The sequence below is a fragment of the Pelecanus crispus genome, chromosome 13 (assembly GCF_030463565.1).
Source record: "Pelecanus crispus isolate bPelCri1 chromosome 13, bPelCri1.pri, whole genome shotgun sequence".
Classification (NCBI taxonomy): domain Eukaryota; kingdom Metazoa; phylum Chordata; class Aves; order Pelecaniformes; family Pelecanidae; genus Pelecanus; species Pelecanus crispus.
This window is the reverse complement of record NC_134655.1, coordinates 4,145,768-4,165,964: the sequence shown is the minus strand read 5'-3', so window position 1 is coordinate 4,165,964 and position 20,197 is coordinate 4,145,768.

Sequence of the window (20,197 nt, the reverse complement as noted above, 5' to 3'; positions counted from 1 at the left end):
GCGATTGCTATTCTCTGGAGTATGGGAGATGCTTTGTACAATTTAATTTGGAATATAGATTTGATGTTTTAGATGCTGTGTGTACAGGGGGCAGAACCTAGGAATTCCAGTTGTATTTCTTGGCTGGAGAGCTTACAACTGCTAGCGGTGAATGCTAGACAGCAAGCGGAGGAGTTTTGGCTCTTGGGGTGTATATCGGGGGCAGATAATGGCATGTTTGTTAATTTATCTCATTTTTTACATCCATAGATTGATTGAGGCAATTTGGATTGGTAACTTAATCTCTGTGCGTTGACTTCCTAATTTGTAAGCTCTTTGCAGCCTGGTGCCCGTGTTCTGGCTAGCTCAGGTAAGCTCTGTTCAGCTTCTCATGCCAAGGGTGAGCTTTGTCTGGCCCCGGCTCTGCGGTGTACAGTCCGCAGCGTCAGGTGTCAGTGCTTTTTCTCATTTAGGCTGAAAGGCTGAGACTTTGGCAGTGGAATGCCCAGGATTCTGGCCCTGGCTCTGCAGGCAAGCGTGTGATTTGTCCAGTAAGAATTCACTGATCACTCCAGAAGTGCTTTGAGATTATCGGAGTTAGGGATGGGTGTTACTGAAATTTACCCATATGGTGTCAAGGGGTTTAATTGTAGCTGGCAAAGGGCTTTGTAAACCTGAGATAAATGATTCTTCAGATGCACGAAATGATATCATTCTGTGCACATATTTTCTAGATAATGGAAGAAAAGTATTTTAAAACACGGAAAGTGATATAGGAACAAGATCTTTAAAGCGTTGCATTTATTTAGGAGCTGTTGCAGGCTGGATTGAATCTGAAGATAATGAAATAGTAATAAACCATGATGTGATGACCCACATTTTCCAATGGAGGCTCATTCAAGTGTGCACACCATTCTGCGTCGTCCCGAATTAGACTTGCAGGTCCCAGGATGAAATGGAGAACCGTGCTCACTGGTAGGGCAGGACTTTCATGTGCCTGGCACGCACAGAAAATGATGCAGGGCCGCCCGTTCTAAGCCATGGGCTTTGCCTTCGCGCTTTCTTTCTTCCCAGGGTTTGCGCGTTTACTAGCTGGCGCCTTGGCGTTTGGCCCCTGTGTGGCAGGCAGCCTGGATTTTGGCATGCTGAGCCTTAGAGATGTCCTTGACTTCGGTGGAAGCAGAGGGAGCTTAGTCCTTGGCAGGATTGGGCCAAGCGTGTGAGTCAGAGAAAGGGCAAGCAGCCAGGGCATTTTCCTCACAAAGGCAAGGAAGCTGAATTCATTTAGTTCTTAAAGGAGCGTTTAGCTCCTCAGATTGGAAGGGCCCATAGAAACCTGATACAGCATTACTGGAGTCTGTTCGGTGACTTCAGTGGGAATTGAATAAGAGACTAAATGTGTTAAAGTCTTTGCACTTCTAGCTGTAATGATGATGCTGATAAGCAGAATTGAATTAAAGATAATAGAGGAAAGAGCTGTCTTCCCCGTACTGTTATCTGGTTTCTCTTGATAGAAACGTCTGCATCTAGATTATTTTAGGTTTTGTTTTGTTTCCCCATGGTATCATACTCTCTTTAATAAATAATTTGTGGTTCTTTGTGACAATTTTCTTTACTCCTGAAGAGAGGAGATCCAGTTTCGTGTCCCTTCTGGCTTTGAGGTGTGTAGTTGCAAACAGCTTCTACCATCTCTTTCCTTCTTAACATTTCCTCCTGTTTACAGTTGTGCCTGCACCTTGGGAAAAGTTTACTTAATGCAAGGTAAATATTTTCTCTTCTCTGGTACACAAAGGTTTTATTGTCTTATTTTGTTTCTGATGACAAATACGAGCTGTCTGAGCTGCAAGAAATGATTAATTTTGCAAAAGAACCTTCATCCCTTACAAGTGGGAGGATGCTTTCGTTCAGGTGTAGAGACTCAACAGGACGGGTGGTCACTGCCTTTTCGTAGGGGCTGCTCTTAGGTTTACCCTCTGAAACTTACACAGGGGGGAAGAAAACCCCTGAACATTTACGCTGGTAGATATTTGGCTCGTTTTCCACTGTAGCCTTCTCCTAGCCCAGCTCTGTGTCTCACTGGTGAGGCAGATCTCTGAGCTGCCAAGCAGTGCTAGCAAAGATTAGGGCGTAAGGTATTTTTTGTTGCTGTAACTTGTTTCACCCGGAACAGCGGCACTCTAATGAGAATGGCTGGCAATGGTGCATGTTATCAACAGAAGTTCTGAGGACATTGCTGACTGGTGTATCATGACGTGTAGTCTTGCAAAGAGAAGGTGGTATTTTTCTCTTGTGATCTGGCCCGCCGAGGAGCCAGTATTGGACTACTGTCTGCGGCACTCTGAAATCGCTTGGAGTCTCCATTGGTTAGGTAATAATTTGGTGTGTTAATCTGCTATCTTTTCTTCCACTGAGTCATGCACATTGCATTCTGTAACGTCTCCCTTTCTGCATGTGTTTGCTGCTATTAGTGACCAACCGGGAAGTGCTGTATGCTGATGCCCTCTGAAGAACATGGTCAATTATCCCTTGGATGTACTCCACGAGGTTGTTTTTGTGGTCCTTTCTCCTGGCTTGTGACCCAGACAGTGCTGGTGACTAGTAGGGTGTGGATGGAAATGTCACATTCCAGGGAGCGTAGCTGCTGGCTCCTTTTCTGTCTGAGCAGATGTACTTTGTGACCTGTTAGGCATCGGCTGGTGAATGGGATGGGTCACTGGCTTTCCAAGCTTGCTGTTCTTAGGTTTGCTTCTGAGGCATCTTGGTGTTGCTCTGAGCTGCTGTGTAGGGCTTTGGTACCTCAGGAGTGGGCAGGGAAAAGCAGGCATCTGCCTAAGGCTGTAAATTAGGGAGGAGCTGACAAAATCATGCTAGTAGCAGAGCAACTTCTTGTATACCAGCTTCTTTGAGTCTCTCAAGAGATAAGGATTGATCTCGGTCTCTAGCTTAGTGGCAGGCAGCCGGAGCTGTGCTACCTGTGTTCCCAGCTCCTGGCTGTGACTGCCTCCAGCCTTGCCCGCTTACTGGAGGCAGCAGGCTGATGAGCAGCCCTTCCAGCCGGGGTGGGACCCGTCGTCTGGCCCGGCTCCCCGAAATGACCCTGACCCCACCCTCTGCTGCTGAGGTCCCTTGCGCTCCAGGGTGGAGGTTCTTGGTCCCTTAGCACTGCCCGTCACCGCAGCGTGTGCTGATGGCCTCGCGTGTTCCCGGCCTTCAGAGTGGCGGTGCAGAGTCTGCACAGCTTTTCCAGCTTGGTATGCTGCAAGGTGCTCATCACATCTTTTGCTCTAAGAATTTCTTTGAAGGCCTCGGGGGTAAATGCAGGGCCAGGAATTAACCTCACTAGGAACAGGCTCACTCGGTGATGGTTCTTAGATCATGGTTAGTCTTTGTGACCTGTTAGTTAGTGTGGCTTTTAATTGGTTTAGTGTGTTCTGTGGTCATCTTTTTTTTTTTTTTTTTTTTTTTTTTTTTTCTGTTCTAGTTTCTTAATCATAGCCTCTTGTCTTCTAAGGCCTTCTAGGGACATAAGTTTCTATGAAAATGATCACATTTCTCTGTCAGATATGTTTATCACTTCATGTTTGCATGGCCCTGCTGCCAAGCATGGGATGGTTCTGTCTGTCGGCTTCTGTCAAGCTAAAGTGACAATGCCTCTGGTTTTGTGAGTGTTTTTTATCAACAGCTTGTATTTGCCCACTGACCTCAGAACATTTTTTATTATTCTGTGTTTCCAAAGTTTGGTGGCATTTCTCCAGTCTAAGATTGCCTCTTACCGTTGCAGCTGGCTCTACAATCCAGCTGGAATCAAATTGGTCTTTGATTTAATGGCACAGCAGCAAACATAGCTGTAGAATGGCTGGCAGCTTCTTTTGCAGAGCCTGACTATTGAGAGTCTGTTTGTCTGCTGAGGTTGTACTGCAGAGATCCTTCTTTTCACAGGAGCATCCTCAGTTGCTTCATTCATTCTTGTTACTTACTTTCTGGAGAAACTGCATTGCAAAGGTGTTCACTTTCCTGTATGTGTTTACCCCATTGCTTTGAGCTGAGCACTCGCCCCATTGCTCTGAGCTGAGCATTTTTTCTTTTTGCATCTTTTTCTGTACTGTGCTCTGGGCCACAAAGCCTATATTTTCAGGCAGTCTGTCTCTCTGTGCTTCCTGGGTTCCTTTAACCTCATTCTTACTCGGTGCAAATGCTCTTGCTCTTTGGGCCTGTCACTCTCTTCCACGCTTGCTGGATGGTTCAGATGGCCGTGCTGTTCGGAGGGATTGCTCTAGAGCTAGATCAGGAGCCTTGCAGGCTCCCCTGTAAGCCGGAACGATGCGTGTCTCGGGCTGTTACCTATTTCACTAGGGGACCTGTAGTATCTCTAGAGTTACACGTAGACACGGTGGCACACAGCTCTGTAACCAAAGCATTTATTCTTTTCTCTGCTTCATTACTTTGCTTAAATGATAGTGCCTTTAGACAGGTTCATTTTGTCTGAGATCAGACAGTGTATCAGCTGTTCTGGGTGGGGTTTTTTTTTTTAGACACTGACCCTGGCAACAGCGTCTTACTTATTTCTTGTAGTTTTCTGCCACTTAGTAAAATCCTTTCACCTCCATTTTTCTTGTCTTCTCCTCCTCAAGGACAGATCAGTGTACAGGCTCTGTTCTTGCTTCTGTTGACTTCTTTTCCTAGTAATCCAGCATTTGCAGAGGTTTGCTATCCCCCCTCCCAGTATTTCCTGTTTTTTCAGTTCCTAGGAGGTATTTTATGGGCCTTTTACTCTTCTTCACTTGCTGTCCAGGTTGCTGACACTGTATTACATGTACTGTGTGCTGGCTAACAACATGGTTGCTGTCAGGTTTCTGAAACTAAACTGGCTCTTTATGAGGTTCCTCAAAGTGTGATAGCTCTGGTGAAATAGAAGCAACCTCCCATCTGCATTAACAGCAAGGGAGAGAGTTGAGTTCCTCACAGAGCAAGAACAGACACACAAAGACAGGGAGTAACTTCTCTAAGGTCATTTGTGATGTCTGTGGCAGGTGCCCCATGCTTGTACCATCAGCATGTGACTCTGCCTTTCAGTGCAAAGAAACAAAACAACAGGCAGAGCCCTGCTCCCATGCCCTGGTGAAGACCAGCTCCGGGTACTGGTTTGTACCGAGGCAGAGCTGGGAGCACTGTGAGCCCAGCGGCTGGCGGTGTGCTGCCAGCTCCCTCGTATCCCACCGTCCTCCCATAGCTTCCAGTGTTCCTCTTGGGATGGGGCCTGGGAAGGAATACGCCTATGTCGCTCGCTGCGGACGTGGACAGCTTGTAGCCAGGTACCCATCTGAGGTGGCGGCTGCTGCTAGCTGAGCCGAGGAGCAGCAGTTTGCTGCTGTCTGCGTGCACATGGAAATGCTCTTCACAGTTTCAAGAGTTTGTCGGTACCGGGAGTGGGGCATGCTGGGGCACAGGCCCCTTGGAGGCTGCCAGAAGGAATTGCAAGGCTCTGCAGCTCTACGCAAAACAAGCATGGAGACATACCGTCTTCTGTCTGCTCTCCAAGTTGGCTGGTCGTGAGCCGTCTCTGTCTCGGCACTGTGTCTGTATATCAGGTGCGTTTGTTCAGGCACAGCGCTGTGTCAGTGCAGCTGGCTGTGCCTCCTCGCTGGCCATCTCGGTGCCCTTGCTGTGTGCCCAAGTGCCCACCTTGGAGGTATGCCTGGGGAGAGCAGTGCACCTCCAAACCCTTGCTCCTTGTTTGCAATGACTGGAGGATAAAGACAGGCAGAGGAGCTGTTCAGATTTTCTTGGACATCTTCTGTCCTTGCATACTGCTTCTCTGTTGTCCTCCCCAGTTCTTGGCCTGCTTTCCTTCTTATAGAATATATAACAATGCAGCTGTCATTTTGTGTCTCAAAATCCTTAATTAATATACTTCAGTTTTCTTTTAAGGCCTGAAGTTGTTGTAAATAGAAAGTAGGGGGTGTCAAACAGTAGTAGGCTTCAGCCAGCAGCAGGGTAAACGTTGAGGAGCTGATTTAAAAACAAGTTTCTTTGCAGAGCTTTTATGCCGCAAATCTGATGTGTGCCTGGCACAAGGAATCTATTTTGGGTCCTGTTGTTGTCCTCTTTCCTCTTCCTTTGCTTTTTTGTTTGTTTACTTGTTTCTGTGCTTTTTGATGGCTCCTTATTTTTGGTGCTTTCTTTGACCTGATACAAGATTGCATTAGGGTCAACTGCTGCTCTGGGAGTTTGTACTTTTCCAGGGATTTGCATTAGGACCTCAGGCTGCATTAGAAACGCCTACGGAGCAATGGAGGCGCTTCCCGTCCAAAGGAGCAAGTGCAGACAGCTCCACACGTTCTGGACAGAGATCTTCAGAGATGGGGGTACCCTGATGTGTTGGGAACAGGTGTGGCTTGGCTCTCATCTGCTTATATCAAAAAGATTTGTGTCCTTTTGCATCAGTGAATTGCAAATGTGCTCCCAGGTTCATCAGACAAGGCATCTGGGGTTGTACGGAGAAGCTAGTGTGTGTCCTAGTGAAAATTTGCAGGAAGCAGGAATGAAACCCAGAAGTGTTAGATACTTACCAGTTGCTGTAACTAGGATTTGTAGCACGGACACGGTGCCATTTCCAAAACCAGAATGGTCCCTGCTGCCTCAAGCACTCTCCCTTACAGTGACTGGGGCTGGGAGGTCCTTACTCCTGGATGCCACCAACTTTTGGGGGGGGGTTGTTTCGTCCTGCACTGAGCCCAGTGTTCTTAGCCGTGGTGGTTGCAGACTGTGCAGGAGGCTATGGACAAGTGCAGAGGAATTGTGAGTGGTTCCCTGAACCCCTTTATTTTGTCATTTAGGCGGTAAGAGGATGGTGAACTGTTTTCCTGTTGTAATGTGGAGTCAGGCAAGAAGGAGTAGTAGAGCACTACTCTGGAGCAGAAGGTTGTCTTTATTTTTCTGAGCAATGAGGTGTTAATTGCTGAATCCCTGTTTTAGCAGTTTAAAAATACCAGACCATTGTGGTAGCTGAGAAAACAACAGATTTAGTGTGTGGATCTTGTTTTGCTTCCTGCATATAGGTGTCATTTCTCCCCTGACCTATTTTAAGAACAGCATTTGTGTGCTCTCCTAGTCTTCCCATCCCGCTGCTCTGAAGCCAGGGTCTAGCTGGCAACTGGAAACAAGTGCACGCAGCAACGGCTCCATTCCCCCCTCTGACTGCTCCAGATCCATAATACCCCCAAGGTAGATATGCCATTACGCACGATAAGATCACTAACGTAGCAGGTGAATATTAGATATATGAAGCTAGTCAGCTGTAAATAAAAGGCCTGGCAAAGAATAAAAGGCAAAACGTTGTCCCGGAGGAAGTAAATGGGGAAATGAATGCCTTGCTGCCCTGGTGTCCCGAAGAGATGATGCAGAATCTGGAACGCATCCACCTCCCGGGTGAAAGGCGTGTGGCAGCCTGGGCTTTGCTCTTTCCTTACCTGGAGGCAGGAGCTGTGTCCTTCCAAACATACCATAATGTCTTGGTACTGTCTTTTCAGTACAGCAAATCGTCTCATGTGGTGTTGGTCTCTGTCTCTGCTTGTGGCGTTTGGAGGCCTGAAGTCCATCACATGCTCTCCTGATTAGAGGTCTTTGTCTTCAGCCCCAGCAGCAGAGCTGGAGACATCCAGAGGACTCCCTGTTCTTCATTTTTTCCTTCTTGGAGTGGGGTTCGCCTCCCATCTCTGCCTGGCAATCCCGGGGTGATTGAATTACGCCTTTTAAATGTCAGATCCATCCTTCTCTGTCACAGGGGTTGAATGCTGTTTACTATAGCAAGTTTCTCAGCTCGCAGACTAAGGGTTGCAAAGGCAAAACGAGCTAAAAGGTGGCTGGAAGGTGCTAGAAAATGGCAACTGTCTGTAATTTTCAGTTACTGGCATTGTATTGCTGCTGCCTCATCTCTTCCACAGTTGTGTGGTGGTTGGTGGCTTGGCCTGCAGGCATCCATGGGGCACGGGCCCGTGCTTCAGCAGAGCGGGGTCGCAGTCGGCACGGTATGCCCTCCCTCTTGCTGCCTTCCTGGAGAGCTGCGCGCGTGTCTCTGGAGGCAAAACCAGCTCTTGGTCTGCCCTTGGGGACCGTTGCAGGGGAAAGGGCCACGGCCATTTCTTTGGTGAACGTTTTTAGGGTGGGTTGGAATGGTGCTAGGCTGGCAGGGTTCAGCTGGTCACGTTTATTATGGCAAGCAGAGAATAAACTGTGGAGGAGCAGAGGAAGCACCAACACCAGCAGAGAATATAAGGAACAGGGAAACTGGTCCTTTTTTCTTTTTTCCCTTTTTTTCTTCTTCCAAACCTTGTTTGATTCTTTTTTTGATGTAAACAAAATGAAAAACTTAATAGGCAAGATGCCAGGTTGTTTATTAAAAGCAGTTGTAATGTACCAGCTGGAATTCAGTAGGAGTTTAGGGTGCCCAAAAAATGTGAACTCAAGGACTTTTTTATATAGAGAATTTTTATTATGGAAGTGCAAGCAAGAAGAGGCTTCCTTTGGTATTGTTTACATGGTAAGAGAGCGAACAGCGATGAGAGCAAGCTTACATCTGCCAAACCCTGTGACTGGTGAGTGCTCTGCCCAGTTTGCTGGTTTTAGCCTGGATATAGCTGGGGATCAAAACTCTTGAGTGGCCAAATTCAAGCTCCTGTGCTGGTGGCTAGTAGTGCTGTCGGCCTTTCCCCTGCAGCGACAGAGCAATAGGACAAGAGGAAATGGGCCCAAGCTGCGCCAGGGGAGGTTTAGATTGGATATTAGGAAAAATTTCTTCACGGAAAGGGTAGTCAAGCATTGGAACAGGCTGCCCAGAGAGGTGGTGGAGTCACCGTCCCTGGAAGTGTTCAAAAAACGGGCAGATGTGGCACTTGGGGAGATGGTTTAGTCTAGTCTACCCTTGATTGGTTTAGTGTGGACTTGGTAGTGTAGGTTAATGGTTGGACTGGATGGTCTTAAAGGTCTTTTCCAACCTAAACGATTCTATGATTCTGTGAAACAGACCTCAGGGCTCTGCCTTGGGGTGCTCCAAGTCCATTTGGAGGTGGTGCAGATGGTGGGGTTGGTGGGCGAATGTGTGTTGCTCTGCTGAGAGCGTAGGCACAGACCACTGCCTGCTGCTGTGCGTGTAAGTTGGAGACAAACCCTGCACCCAAATGCATGCGCGCTAGAGGGGAACAAGAAATGAGGAAGAGAGGATAAAAAGTAGGAGAACATGGTAAAGAGGCTCCCAAGCTGTCCAAGGCCAGTGGAAGAACTGGCAGTTCAACCTGCATGTCCTGAAGCTGTGTTGACAGAAGAAAGCGGTATCTTCCTGCCAGTATGAAGTGATGACATCGCCCTGATGTGGTTCCCGTTATATTGGTGTGAGGGAGCTTTGTGTCCTTTTCTGCAGAAAGGCACATGCATGATGTGTAAAATAAGAGACATTTGCATTGATGCAGTACCACAGCATGATTTTTCCTGGGGTATTTCTCAGGTATAGGTGAAGCACACATGATAGCCTGGTACCTTACTAGGCTGGTGTAGATTCGCCTTTAACGCATTTGCACCAGAGAAGATGAGAGAAGGGGTGAGATTCTTATGCTGAGTTATCACAGTTGTGATCTTTGAACGCAACGATAGTGTGCTCCCTACCGTATAAATACGGGTATTGTTCAAACCCTGTGAGATGAATGTTTCAAGTGTCCAGGTGCTGTTGCACTCTAACTCTTGCTGTAAGGAGCAAACCCAGGTTTGGGTTCTCTGGATTGCTTTAGGGCCTTGCATTTCTCCAGCTGAACTAAGATGATCACAGCCCTTGGGTTAAGCCACTGCAGAGATGCTGCTATAAGGCTTCCCAGCATGAATGCTCTTTTGTACCAGAAAACGATGATGTCTGAAGAGCATAGATCCTTTTACTCTGTACTCAGGTTGTCTGGCCAAGTGAGCCAACAAGCGTTCAGCATGAACCTGCAAAAAATGCAGCAATGTGGGTTACAGAGCCTTACTGTGGCTGAAGGATTACTGCCTGTCAGTTGAGTTGGGATCAGCGACGGGTCCATTTTAATTGTCAGTTAGAAAGCATTAAAATCACTTTCAGGATGCAAGAAGGAAAGGGCATGGGCGGGCTTTGTTGCCATGCTCTAAGGACTCATTAAGTCACGGAAAGTGGATTGCTTGTAACTGTCCATATGTAGCTTGCAGTAGGGGCTGGCTTCTCATTCTTGATCTTCGACACTGCTTCAGGATTGACTTCAAGTTGCTAACTCAAATTAGAACTCAAACAATTTATCTTGGCTGTTTTAATCCAAATTAAGGTAATGAAATTTTTATTGCTGCAGTTGCAATGTTGGTGTCTCCAATAAGTAGCTTTTCTTGGTTTATATTTGGCTCCTCCTAGAGAACAAAAGTGAACCTGAGGCTTAAGCTTTGAACTAGGAATAATAAAGTCCATATGGAGAATTATTTTAGTCTATCTACAATGGTTTAAATCCGCACTTCATTTCACATAGACGCTTTCATGTGTAAACAAGGGCAAGGGATGCAATCCTGTGGAATGTGGGATATTTGATAGGCACAGTTGATTTTGAAACATCCCTTTCTGCTTTGTGGAGCCCTTCAGCTGTGCAAATAAAAAGCAAAAGAGGGAGTGGTAAGATTTTGGGGGTTTTCCTCTTGCATATGAATGCCTTTTCCAGGTACTTTTTCATTATTTCTTATCAATCCCAGAGAAGTGTTTCCTGTTACATTAAAAGGAAAAAAAAAAAAAAAAAAAAAGGTGGGGGGGAGGGAGTGTGAGCTGTGGCCCCCATGGAGGTAGTTCTGGGAACTTCTACCTCATTTTGGTGTCCTTCACTTTTTCCTCTTTTAGCTCATTCTGGAGCGTCCATTGCTCTGGCAGTCTAAGCATGTCTCCAGATCCAGTGGCTTAGAGCACAACCTTTTTGTTTCAAACCATGATTCAAAAAAAACATGACAAAAATACCCATGTAGCTGTCCGCAATTGGGTATGAGTGGGTGAAGGTGCTGGTGGCTCTTCAAGGCGGCCGGGAGGGTGGAAGCTCTCCGCTGGCTCTCTCGGGGTGCCAGAAGTGTCCTAGTGACCCAGCTAGCTTTTCTGCCTCACCGGGGTATGATGTGTCCATACCTTTTGTCATATGAAGTGAAGTCACCCTTCCTATCAAAAACAGTTACCTAAAAGCATGTTTCTTAATGACTGAAAATCCATATACCGTCAATGTTTTTAAGATAACAGTGACCAAGAGGCTGCCTGGCATAGGGTTACCACGGGGGCTTTCCTGACAGCCAAGCTTTGAACATGCACTTGCTACCCCAGCTCCCCCTTTCCGCATCTCATTTGCTTGTTCTGTTATGTGACTCTGTAAATTAGGTGGTTTTGCAACCACTTTGCAGGCCGTCCTCTGATGCTGTGATGCTGCGAGGTGCTCGCTTAACATAACCCCTAGGAACATACTTCCTTTCCTTGCTGTGCCGTTACGAGGTTTAATTACTGAACGCCTGGACCAGGTTTCATGTGGAAAGCTGTTTCACCGCCCCGCACCCTCTGTACACACACTTCTTGCCCTCCCAGGTCATGCAACCATCCCAGAGCTCAAGTGCTTTAGTGAGCGGCCAGGATCCCGGCGTGAGTGCAGTTTGAACGGATTGCTTTTGTTTTGATGTGATTAAAAAACACCCACAAAGAAAATATGTCGGGCTAGGGGTGTGCTGTAGGGCTCAGCCCCGTCCCAGCGGGCTGGAGAGGGACTCCTGCTCTCTCCAGTTCTTCTTTCACGGTGTCTCCCAGCTATGCTGAAGCCTGATGCCCTCGTTCATGTTGTCTCGTACATTAAGCACAGCCCTTAAATATACCCCTAACTTTAAACATCGCTGGCTTTAGTGATGCAAAAATAATCCCATGTTTTCTTTTTTGGGACCACAGCCTGAAGAGCCATGGCTTTGTACTGAGAGGAAAAGTGAGGGGTGCTCTGTTAAAACCTGGGCAAGTCCCAGTACTTGTTGCACTTGGAAAAGTGGAACCTATGTGAGAGGCTGTGAAGCTTTTGTAGTGGGAGCGGGTATGGGGAGTGTGCAGAGCGGCAGCGAGTTTCCACCCTGTGGGAAGAGGCGCTTAAAGCGGGTGGGCTGAAGGGTGGCGTGAGATGAAAGTCGGATGCATTTTGTAAAGTGTTGCCTGTGGTTGCATTGGCAGTTTGCAGAGAAAGAGTAGAAAGAGTTGTGGAAAGAATGCAGTTACATAGGCAGACTAAGCGTTTGAAGAGGAGAAATCCTTGAAGGCCATTTACTGAAAAATGCTGTCAAATGTAAATTAAGCAAGGGGGAAAAAAATGTTTGCAGGTTACTTCCATCGGTTGTGACAAGCTCCGCTGCTTCAGTGCATTCCCAGCTCTTAGCATTGTAACTGGGTGACTCTTGAGGTCCAGACAAAGGACATAATAATTTAAATTTGAAGAAATATTTAGTCAAAACCATTAAATGCACAGCTACTGTATCCCCATCCCTTCTGTATTAATTTTTTGACACTGTCGGTGCAAGTGCACCGTCAAGAGTGAATTTTAAACCAGTATTAGTAAGTCACTTAGTAAAACCCTTAATGCTGCAATTCCTGACAGAAGGTTGTTTATCCCATCTCAGAAAACACACAGTTGTGAGTCTTTTGTGACCTGGGTGGTTTTGCTTGGATACAACCTGAATCCAAAATACCCCCTCCGCACAGGGAGCTGCTTCTGAACTGCCTAGTTCAGAGGCCAGAAGTTACTTGTAGCAAGTTTCAGAGGACAACTTCTGAATAAATGAATATATTGGAGGAAATCATGGGCTGCTTCCAGGGTGTTTGCAAACAGAAACAGAGAGTACATTCATCAAAGAAATTACTCAGTTTGAATAATTTGTTCAGCTTGGAGCATGTTTACCTGCCTGTGAGGGGAATGGGGAGGCTTAATTGGCAAATGTTTGTATTGTGCTTTGAGACAGTTGCATGAAAGGCCGTATGAAAGTGAAGCGTTACTGTTACGGTTCCTAGGGTTGTAATTCCTTCTGTAGTTTGTCTGAATGCAGCCTTTTTTGGGGGTTATATAAAGAAGGGACACAATGGTTGTTTTGCAACACGTGTGCGTGCGGGAGGTCCCAAAGGCACCGAGGCACCCTTGCTGCGTCTGCCCTGCCTGCAGAGCCGGCCCCGCGCACCCACCCAGGGCACCCGGGGATGGGAGCAGCTGAGCACAGACCCGAAGGGCATCGTGGACCCGGAGTGCCCAGGCAGAGTTGTGTCTGCTTTAGCTGATGCTGAGAATATGTCCCCTTTTTTATCAAAAAGGCACGAGTATTGTATTTTAACTTAACCATGTTTTGCAGAGAAGACAGTAAACATCTTTCTACAGAAGTAGCAAAACCATGACTGCATCCATTCTGCACAACTAACCGGCTGCTCTTTCAAATGAACTTTAAGAAAACTGCGAGTAAACATGCGGATGTAGAAAAGCAGATACAGTTCTTCTGCAGCTGGGCTGGGAAGTACTGCATAAATACCTTCAGATAGTATTTAACAGACAGAGTGTCTCAGTACTCAATGTCTAGAGAGAATCCTTCTCGGTTACATCACCATTGATCTTTGGGAAATGGATGAGTATCACTGGGAGCAGAATTTGGCCCGTATAACTAAGTAATAAAATATCTTTTTGCAGGAAGTATATTTATAAACAAAGAGCGAGCGTTGCATCTTCAAGTTACATTTGCAAAGCTACTGCCTGAAAATTGGCATGGCTCCTTCCAGTCAAGGGATCTTAGAAACAGTTTTGCTGCATCGCAAGCTGCAATAGTATCTCTGAGGCTTTGAAAATGAATACCAGTGTCTCTGCAAACAGGATGCTCTTTGTGAGTTTTAATTGGAACCAGTCATGTCTGAATGCTGCAGACTTTGAAATAACGTGACTAACCTAAGAAAGCTGTTCAAGATCTATCTACAAACAGTATTCCCCAGATACACAGGGGTGAAGAGCTTACTGGGATAAAGGCCTAGCCTGAGATTCTGCTCTGAACTTGAACTGAATTGAACCAGGGTTTTTTTTGTGTGTGCTGTTTTGAAGACATTTGGGTGCTTCAAATATCTTCCTCTCCTCTCCCTAGCTTGGCAAGAACTAGATGCAAAAATATAAGACAGGCTTTTGCAAAGGGGGAATTGAGTCATGGAGAAGCTGAATGCCATATATTTAAAGTCAATGTTTGTCTTTACACTTAACAAAACTGGTGATCGGAAGAGGTATGGGGGAAGGGAAGGGATGTTGGATCATCCTCTGTAACGCTGTAATAGTCCTATAGAAGCAACTGACCTGGCTGAGAATTTAGTTTCAGCTTTTGCCACTTGGCTGGGAAGCCCGAGCCAACATACTCGAATATGCTTCTGTATTTTGGTACAACAGGCTGTTTCTTTAAATGCTTTCTTAAAGCCAACGGGCATTGAAAGGAATTTTCTCTGGAAGTAGGTAGTTATTGGGTATCTGTCCTCTTTGTTGCACACATGCTATTATTTTACGCATTTCTTTTAAAAGGGTTACCAGCACTGCCTTGGTTGCATCAATGAGGTCTTTGAGGACTGAGATGAGGAAGATCCTGTTGATCGTGCACTCCATCCTCTTGGCGAGCACAGGCTGGCCTCTTCCAAAAGCTGCTGACAACCTGGGTGCCTCTCGCAGCTCTGGTGTGGTATGGTGAGCTGCTCTGGTTAGCAGCGCTCGGAAGCGGGGCACAGTGTTTCACAGGTCTGCGTGCAGGGTTTATCAGGATCTCATCTCCGCTGAGGAATTATTCTGCAATCTCAGTTCTACTTTCTAAAAATTTACTCTCTAGCACTCAGGGATGCAGGAAGAGTCTAAAAAAAATGTGACAGGAGTATAAACCAATGCCATGCTGTCTCCCTGAGCTTGTGAGGGCTGTGGAATGTTAGCTCGGAGACCCTGGAACTTCTCCCTACCCTTCAGTCATAGTCCCGTGGATTTTGTGATCCTTTAGGTGTGGAGTATGTTACTTCAGCATTGTTCTCTCAGAATTTGAAATTCTGATACAGGTGAGAATTGGAGGGGTTTTTTGTCTTGTTGAGGGGTTTGCTTTCAACAGCTTCTTTGGGAGAAGGTCTTGAGTGGATTATGTGCTGCTTGAAGTACTGCATAGAAACCTGGTCTGCATGAAGTCAGAGACTTGGGAACTCATCTTGCACCTAGGAAATGGAAGTTTTGTGACCATTTCTATCCAGGGAAGAATGCAATCATCAACACCTTGCATGTCAAGTTAAGACAGCATCACAGGGACCGAGGTTGCCCGGGAGCCTGCAGGGAGGCATAGCACAAACTCGTGAAACCGATGTGTGTTTTGAGTGGAGAGACTGGTGTCTGTATGAACGAGAGGTGTATGAAGGGGATGAGGTAGCAGAGATTATTTCTGGGAGGCAGGAATTGGTGCCGCTGCAACACTTAAGGATTCTTAATGAGGCAGTAGTTATCATTTTTGGGCATGGGAAAAAGGGTACAAGCCCCATTTTATAATCAGGAGGCTGAATGCACTGTTTTGCTAGGAGTTTCCTAGGAGTGCTTTGTTGCGTGCTTGCTGGTTTGTCAGATGATGAGAGCAGTGAAAGCATTTTGTTTTGAAAGGTAATCTCCAAAGAAAGAAATTCTCAGTGAACCTCATATTTGTAAGCAATCAAGATAATTAGATTTTAGAATAGAATAGACTATTTCAGTTGGAAGGGACCTACAATGACCATCCAGTCTAACTGCCTGACCAGTTCAGGGCTGACCAAAGCTTAAAGCATGTTATTAACGGCATTGTTCAAATGCCCCTTAAACAGCGACGGGCTTGGGGCATCGACCACCTCTCTAGGAAGCCTGTTCCAGTGTTTGACCACTCTCTTGGTAAAGAAAAGGTTTGTTTGGGTAAAAAAAAAAAAAGAGAACACCAGAATTTGACTGTTTGACTGAATATGTGGATGTGGCATAATCATTTCCAATCGACAGAAGGAGGTTTTGGATGGGGTTGTCCTATGCAGAATAAGACTAGCAGGACCAAGCACTTGTTATTACAACAGGAAAAACTGTCCCTAGGATAGAGTTTAACTTCGGCTAACATGCTCTTGACGCTTCTGTGCAATGTAAACCTGAGAAGCTTGAGCTGAACACACCTTGTTGGCCCTCCATTCTTGACAGGTTTTCTCTCAGCTAAGATTGGAGTGAATCAGTACAAAACACTTAAAATCTGAAGTCTTACGTGACAGTGAATGTTCTTTTGTTGTGATGCAGTGGTACGTGGAAATTCTCAAAATTCGAATGAATGGAAGAGCAGATGGTCTCTGATCAGGAAAACCATAAATCGTAAGTCTCTTGGTGTGTGTTGCCTTGTGGTTTGCTTTAGTTTTCATTTAGCCCAGCTTTAGAAATTTAGTATCAACTGTTAAACCTTTTAGGCTATCTTCCCCTCTTCTCCCCCCCCCCCCCCCCCCCCAGTTTAGAAGTGAATAAAAGAGCTTTGTACAGTTCTTGAAACTGAGCCTGAAACAGCTCTGAACAAAATATAGTGTTCCTTTCAAAATCTTGGAAATAATTACGTCATAGGCAAATTGGGCCAGAAACCGTTAATAGTATTCTTTGTGGAATGAAATCCCATGGGAGGACCCATTTCAGCAAACTGGCATTGTTTACAAACAGATACAGTGGCAGATACAGTTGTCCCATTCTGAGGGACAGCTGAAACTTTGTGCCCTATAATGGACTTCACAGAATAACTGTCTTGCTTTTGATAACAAGCTGAAAATGTGCCCTGGTGCTTCTGTGGCCAGCCTTACGCCAGTGATTTCGGGGAGTGAAGGCTGTCTTTGGCACTGGAAAAGTTATTTGTAGGTGGGTTAAAGAGAAAATAAAAGCTTCTGTTGCCGTAAGCTCCTAGTCTGTGAGAAGCCAGGAGGCGTGGGGTTGCTACTCTCCCCTCAATTGGTTTGGTGGTGGACTTGGTAATGTTAGGTTAATGGTTGGACTGGATGATCTTAAAGGTCTTTTCCAACCTAAACGATTCTATGATTCTATAATTGCTGGAGGCACAGGGAGCCACGTCCAGATGTGTCTGTTGGGCCTCATAAGCTGGGAACTCCCTCGCGCTTCCCTGTGCAGAAATACCCGGGCGTCGTGCGCTTTCCCTTCGCCAGGATAGCGTGCACGGCACACATAGTTCGCCCGATTACCTTGCAGTAGTTTCATTGCTGGTTCCCCTGCCCCGTTACTGGAAAACCTTCTGCATTTTGGGACAGAAATCACAAAGATTACTAATGTTAACTGTTTGACCTAAATCTAGAAAAGCATTTAGTTCTCTAGGTAAATAGGCTAGTCTGTACTTGAAAGTTAGATCAGCACAAACCATAGCCTCGACACAATTATAGCTATTCCGTGGTGATAGCAAGCACGTTACTGCCTACATATGTGCTTCCATAGGAGGGTGGGCCATGTTCCTCCATCGCCAGAGCAGGTCTCCCAGTAGATCTCTACCTGGAGGGCCGGGCTGTGTCGGCAGAACCCTCTTGTGGGGACCGGGCACGTGCTGGGGACCACGGGTTTCTGTGAAGGGTCACTTCTGTGCTTTCCCAGGTGGTGTGTTCCAAATGACAAAAACATCTTTCTGTCTGACAGCTGCCTCCAATACTTGACTTCATTAGTTAAGAGTGCGCGATCTTTTCGAGACTTCTAGGCCTGAAGGCAAAGCTATAGGGAGCAGCACCTTGTCGTTGGCTGCCTGTGGTTCAGTATTACCTGTGCAGTATACAGGTGGAGGTGAGCAACTCCATGGTGTAGGGGAGGTCTAGTAGTTCACATAGGACTTGAGCCTACAAGTAGACATCATCTTTGGCTGGTGAACACCATATTGATCTACCAGCAGAGCAATTGTTCGAGTTCTCCCTAATTTGCTGCAGGCAAAATATGCCAGAATAGTTCAGATCACTGATTTAACACAAACCAGTTGATGAAGTCAGCTGGGAAGGGTGCTTATACAAACTGCTCCCCTGATGGAGGCGAGCAGCTGGGGTCAGCAACGTCTTTGAGTGCATGTTTGCGAACCAAGATCTCCAGGATCCCCGTTTCATGCTGTACGTACTAGGGGGAGGGCTGGGACCAGCTGTTGCTGGGGTTTTCAACTGTGTGACCCCGGGACGGGTCCCTGGGATTCCTTGGGGATCCAGATGTTCAGCAGCCCTGCTTTGTGGACCCAGGGAGCGGTCCAAAACAGAGATGTGATGGTATATTTAATTTATTGTTCTTGTCACTGGGCAGATGCTTTGAATGCCCAGAGAGGTGGTGGAGTCACCATCCCTGGAAGCGTTCAGAAAAGAGGTAGACGTGGCACTTGGGGACATGGTTTAGTCTAGTCTACCCTTAACTGGTTTAGTGTGGACTTGGTAATGTTAGGTTAATGGTTGGACTGAATGATCTTAAAGGTCTTTTCCAACCTAAATGATTCTATGATTCTGTTCTATAATGTCAGATCTGGCATTTGGAGATTTTATTTAGATGAAATTAAAACTGTAAGTCAAGTAATAAAAAAAAAAGTGATTGTTTTATGTGTGTTTAATTTGAAAATGGTAACAAAGGCTAAAATGCCCATGTCATGAAAAACAGTCTAGAGTGAACATCTCTAAATGTTTAAGTTGGTCATTAGTTTACATGGAAGGTATTGCCAGTTAAGGCAATGTGGGTTTGATTATGCCCTATTAATAATTAATATCAGCTGGAAATCCTGGCAAAATTCCAGCTATATCCAAATAAATGCAGTTGTTGAAAACGTTAACCTCTGCCCTTAAAAAAAACCAAACCAAACCCAAAAAAAATCAACCAAACAACCCTGAAACCCCTCAACCATTGCAGCTTTGCCTGACCAAAGTGAGAGCAGCAATGCTGTTCGCCCTTGAGCTTCAGGATCTCTTTGTGTAAGTGACGGTCACCGTATTTGGCCGATACTTCTGAAAAAAGGCCTGCGACTTCCGCAGCTGAAAAACACAAGTTGCTTCATTTTGAATTTAAGAGGGTAGCTGATGACTGCAATAATTTGTGTTATCTGTGAATCAGCACAAGGAGAGATCCATAACACATGCACAGTGTCCGCATGTGCCTTCCATAAAAGGAGCCACATTGATTTTAGAGGGGTTGAAGGCAAGGTGCCTGTAGAATTGTAACCTTTAAAAATATGCAGTAGAGCCCACATCACATCTGATCTGTCTGAAATCATACTCTATTTTCAGGTCTTAAAACAGTTCATTTTATCAAGCGTTGCTTGTTTGTTAAACCAGCTGCTTAATCCAGGCTTGAATTTTAATATTTAAGATACACTAGAAAGATTAGGAATTTGAAAAGTCTTACCTGCCCTGTATTTTCCCAACTCATGAAAGTTTTGTAACAATTTCTGGGTATTTTTTTTCCTTAGATCAGTACCCCTGTTCTTAGCGGTCAACAAAAGACTGCACGTGCCCACTCCTTGCTGATGGGACTTGACTTTGCTGATGCTGACTGATACTTGGGACTTCATGGTGCGGTTATCCAAAGCTGGGCCACAGACAGCCCTGGGGTAACAGACCTGTGTGGTAGCAGGACAGAAAGAGGAAAACTTGAATTGTTTTCAGGATTTGATCATTTTCCTGCTTAGGTTTTGATTGATTTTTAAAGCAAACGTATTGCTCATTTTCACGTGCAAGGAAGCTTTTAATTCGTATTTCTGAATGAACTTCCTCTGGGAAGATCGTTCCTTTTGAAGCTCCATACTCCCAGGACTAAACCCTCTCCAAACACGGAGCAGGGAGGGAACAGAGATCTTAATGCTTGCTATCCATATCCCCCCAACACGCACCTTGCTTCTTACATCATAAAAATGGTTCACTACGATACCAGGTAGTTTCAGTAAATCATTTAAATTTTGCTTTGGTCTGTTTTTAGAGGAAAATTTGGATTGTAAACAACTGCAGGAGAAAAGTTGTAAATAAAAACTTTAAAAGCCTTTAACAGGGATTTAAAAAGCTTTATTTTAATGGCAACACAGTGATTTTTAGGAATTGGCCACTGCATTTATTTATAGCAAGCAGCAGTAACCTTATTCAGAGCAAACCTCTAATAGAGAGGCTTCCCTATGCCACCAGAAGGCTTTTGTTGCCCTCTTTCCTCCTCAGGACACC